The following is a 5,216-nucleotide window of genomic DNA, read 5'->3' as shown; positions in this document are numbered from 1 at the left end:
CTTTCCCTGATGGGCATCCCTTAGTGGACAGATGATGTTCAGACAACTCTGTGTATTTACTCACTTCTTCACTCCTGGCTCAGGATAAGGCTTGAAAAATGCACTGGGAAAAGCTTTTTCTTTGTAGATGACCTGTTGGAAACTGTGGGAGAAATCTTGGTTTTCTATCTGATTTCTCAAATTTCAGATTCAAGATTCCCTGGAAATAGTAAATCTTCACAAACCAAACTGTTCATGGGAGTGGACTAGTTTTGCTTGATTCTGTAGCTCAAAAATAGAGGAAGAAGTCTCTGAAACTGCCCAAATGTTTTGGCATTCATGTTTATCATGTAGTACAAAGTCCTGTTCATCTTCCATTAATACAGATTCATGTTGACTGTGAAGCTGGTTAGAGAAATAAAAATATTAATAGTAGCTGATACCGAGGAGTACTTTCAATAATCTAAACTATTGACCAAAATAGTTTGCCTAGTTTCACCCATAATTGTGGCCAAGTTTTGACATTTAGTCCCAAAGTTTGCTAGTATGTAAATATTAAAACATATTAAAATTATATAAAATTATATAAATATATATGTTTATATATGTGTATGTGCATGTTTGTGTAAATATATATATATAAATATATATTTAAAAAGGCTCTTTGAGCAGATGCAATCTCCTAAAGAAAGGCTTGGATGCAAATCTGGATCCTGAAACCATGCCCACATCCCACAGGGACAAGGTGACAATTGCCACTGCTGGTCCCCACGGAGCTGCTCCTGTTCAGAGCAGAAGGGAACAGGGCTCCTGGCTGGGACTGGCAGACACAGCTCCCAGACACTGAGCTCTGAGCACACGGTCACTGGGCTGGATGGAAGAGATAAAATGGTACTGAACCAATGCATTTGTGTTAAATAAAACTGCCAGCACTTAATGAGCCTCATCTTTCCCTGTGAGATCAGAGTGGAGGCACGGGAGCAGTGTGTTTATCATGCTGAAGGCATTGCAGGATTTGACAGGAATGGAAATGAGAGGAAGGGAGGAAAAAGGATGGAGGTAGGGGAACAATGTTCAGAATAGGGAACAGCTTGCCAGCTTCCTCCGAGGGTAACAGGGGAAGAAAGAAATTTTCATGAATGGATAACTGGCTTTCCACTACTTTTCAATTTTAACAAACCTTCTAATGATAATTACAGACTTTCTGTATTTATAGAGACCCAGTGTGTGTGGAGACAATAGCATCATCTACCAAGTCCTTTCTTCTGCCGCCGTATGGATGCAGCCATTATCTTTCAGACCCTTCATTAAAATATGAAAGGAGCTAAGCAATATGTAGCAATGTCATTTCCCAGTAATAGGAGGATCAGAATTAACTCTGGCTAAGGAGAGCCAAAATAATATCTGAAGAGAGTTAGAAAGAAGGTGGGCAGAGCCGTGCTCACACAAATCCCTGCTGTCAGCACCAGCTAATGCTTCCAGGAATGATCAAAGGCGGCAAAAAAATGAGAGAGGATGATAAAACCACAAGGTTAATGCTCCAGAGAAGGAGACACAAGGCCCATGGGGCTCATCTGCACTGGCTGTGGCCAGCCAGGCAGAATTCCCATTTAATCCTTTTCCTTGGTCTTCTTCAACAACCAATCACCTTGGTGGGATAAAAAGATGGAGGCTTTAAACCTCTTGTGCCCAGCAGAACTTGTCAAATCCCTCTTGTTTGGATTTATGGAGTAAGAAGGGGCACATATTCCAGGTTTCAGCCCAAAGGACAGTAGCAGATGTCCAGCATAGCACACACAGCAGATGCATAAGCCAAATCATGAGTGGGAGAAGTGCACATTTCTGGTTGTACCCGAATCTTTTTTGGTTATCATTAAAGAGGTTTTTTAAACCACTGTCCCCCCCATTCTTATCTAACTGCCTTTAGTGACTCAATACCGGTGAGTCTATCTGTCAGTCTTGTCTCTCTCCCAACATATCAGAGAATTTTCTGTGGATCTTGGACATACTCTTCCAAAGCTCTGGCTCCTGGCTGTCTCAGGGTTGTAAACCAGAGCCATCAGCAGTGAAAGGCACTTTAATCTTGGTTGTAATTTTTATACTGCAAAGAGCATTTGGGTGATCAATTTTCATTAAAATAAGTCATCCAAAATATGGCACCTGCAGCCTCAGGACTGGATGGGAAATTCGCTGCAGCTGATGAGCACTGTGAGGAGCACATCAGGGGAGGTCATCCCTGTCCCCAGCTACCCCAGGGACCCACTGGTGTTTTGCTTCTGCTTATATTTTTTACTGTTCTGTTACAAAACCATCAACATCTCCTTGCTCCAGCCAGCCAGAGCACACCTCCAAATCCTGCCCTTTTTCTTTACTGAAAGCAGTCTCCTTCCTTTCCAAAGCATAATCATGGTTCTGGGGAGGAGGCACCCAAAAAATGTCACCACAACATTTGAAACCCCAGATATTTGGCTTGCTTTGTAAAACTGGTTAAAATAAATTAGCTTAGCATCAACTTTCCACCTGCTTGTAGACTATCTGTAGTATTTTCCAGCAGCAGAGGAGGCTCAGAGGACTTTCCTCCCTTTGGAAAGTAGGAATATGAATAAAGTCATACAGATGATGTCCTGCTGCATTGAAATGGCTTTTCAACCTCTGAAGTGTAAATGTTTTCATGTTCCCAGAGTGATCCTAGCCATGTAGGGCTGTTTCTTTTGGCATGCTGAATGTTTATTGCTGATCCCTTGGGAAGAAGGTGCAGCAAGTGATGAGACTACCCCCTTTGTTGGGGGTGAGGGAATGGGGGGGAATGGGACCTAGAGGGAAAACTGCCCTGTTTGGCTGAAGAGCCTCTGGATTCTGTTGGTGACAAATTCACTGCAGCAGAGCAGAGGCAGAGCCTGGCATCCTTCAAGAGCTCTGTAGATGTTGCTTTGCAGTCTTTGTATGCCACACTCCAGTGCTACCATTCATCACCTGCCCTTCAACAAGGTTATCTAATGATAGTGCTTTTATTGATATTCCTAATGGTCACAGAAGAGGGCGTTTGGTGGCAATTCTTCAAGAATCGGTTAAAAATAATGCTGGTGCTACAAGCACTGGTGCTTTTAGGCTGCCCAGGGAGGTGGTTGAGTCACCATCCTTGGATGTGTTGAAGGGTCGTTTGGATGTGGTGTTGGTGGATGTGGTTCAGGGGAGAACTTTGTAGAGTAGGGATGATGGTTGGACTGGGTGATCCCAAGGGGCTTTTCCAACCTGAATGGCTCTATGATTCCAAGGCTTGGCAGGAAGGCTGTGAGGGATCTTACAGAGAATTGCTGATCCACGTCTGCTGTTTCATTCCTCAGCCTTTGGTATCTGAACTGTTGTTTCCTTCTCATGACTTTACAAGCACCATTACAGTGAGAGATGGATGTTCAAGTTAAGGAAGTTATGGGACGAGGGGGAACGTAGACTTTAGAAATGATGGTGTGTTCTCTGCTTTCTGCAAAATCGTAAGCACTTCCAGAATTATGTTTTCTATTTCATTCTGCATTTCTCAAAAGCTATCAGTGCTTCCAAGCTAGATGGCATTTCCATTTCTATTTAGAGTTTGTCCATGTTGTCGTTCTTCAGTTTGCATTTTAATAACATTACCAGAAGATCCTATTTAAAATGAAAAGTAACTCATGTTCTTTCTTTGCTAAGATAAAAGCATTAAAGGGACCCGAGCGCAGAAAGTGAAGTTGTTATTAGGGGATGACATTTCTGAGCAGTGAATAATGGTCACTGTGGCTGTGGCTTGCTGTCACTTGAGGAAAGCTGTAGTTACCAGCTCACTGTTGCTGTAGTCCAAAATTTCATGACCCCAGGGACCACTCAACCAATATGTGTTGCTCTTTGTTGTTCTCTTTGTAGGGTGAGGAGGTGACTTCATTTGCTCCTTGGTTTCCTCCATCCTTACAAGGGCACCTGTGGCAGATACAGAGCAGAGCCTTGCACAGAAGCTGGACACCAGCTGCAAAGGCAGGCGTGCCTGCTCCAATGCCCAGTTTGTGTTACAACTCCTGCTTGATGACTCTGTTTTATAGTAATTTACAAATGTGAAGAATTGTGACTGCTGTAGTGGTTTTGTACAGTGATGCACTACAGAACCCTGAACTGAGAGCAGAGATCTGGATGACAGGGAATTGCCCAATGTGTGGTGAATATAAATGGTCCCATTGTCCTAAAAAGCAGCATTTTTTTTCAAGGACATGAGTGTGTCTCAGTGAATCACTGCTCCAGAGGCTGCCATGGTGAGGCAGAGGCAAGAGCAGTTACTTCCCTGGCTGAATTGCTGGTCTGAGTCTGAAAAACCTCAGGCAGGAGATTTCAGCCTTTGTTTTCAGCTTCCTCCCTGCTGGCCACAGGAGCCCTTGGGCAGTCCCTAGGTGCTGTGGCTCTGGGCAGTCCCTGGGTGCTGTGGCTCTGGGCAGTCCCTGGATGCTGTGGCTCTGGGCAGTCCCTGGCACTCCCAGCAGCCCCACACAGCAGGGCTGGTGGGCTCAGCCCCAGGGCCCCACACACCATCCCTCTCAGCCCTGCCAAAAATACCATTTTGGCTGAGAAAAACAGCAATGAGCAACATTCCCTCTAGTAATGAGACATGCTGCAGGATCAAAACCACTCTTCATCTTCTCTTTTCCCTGCATTGTTATTTTTTAATTGCTAAACGAGCTCATTTTTCTTTTTCCCTGTACGTTTTCCTGCCCCTGCTCCTGTGTGCCTGGCGTGGGGCTGTGGGACTGGGAGGTTACACAACCACCTCAGGGGGGGCTCACAGTAACCCAGATGTGTCACATGAAGGAAAGAGTTGGGCTTGTGACAGTCGGAAATGCTTTTGCCTACCTCTTAAGCAAAAAAAACCCAAACCAACAACAACACACCAAAACAACAAACAAACCAAAAACCCAACCTCCCTGGCTTCATCCTGATAGTAGAGCTCAGAGCAATCAGTACTCTGAGCTGTTGAATGAGAATGATTCTTGTTAGTGTTTTATGTGGCTTTTCAAAGAATTCTACCTAATTCCAAAGGAAATGAGGAAGAAAGATGAAAACTACAGCGCTTGGAAGACTGAAGGATCACCCACCCCCTGCAGTGCTAGTCACTAGGACTTGGACAGTTAAATTGCTCAGAGTCATTAATCTGAAGTGATCTATCCACAAAGTCCCTGTCAAAACACTCGCAGGGCTTGATCCTGCTTTTCCCATGCAAGGAA

The sequence above is a fragment of the Chaetura pelagica genome, unplaced genomic scaffold, assembly GCF_000747805.2.
Source record: "Chaetura pelagica isolate M959 unplaced genomic scaffold, ChaPel_1.0 scaffold364, whole genome shotgun sequence".
Lineage (NCBI taxonomy): Eukaryota > Metazoa > Chordata > Aves > Apodiformes > Apodidae > Chaetura > Chaetura pelagica.
This window is presented reverse-complemented; position numbering follows the sequence as displayed.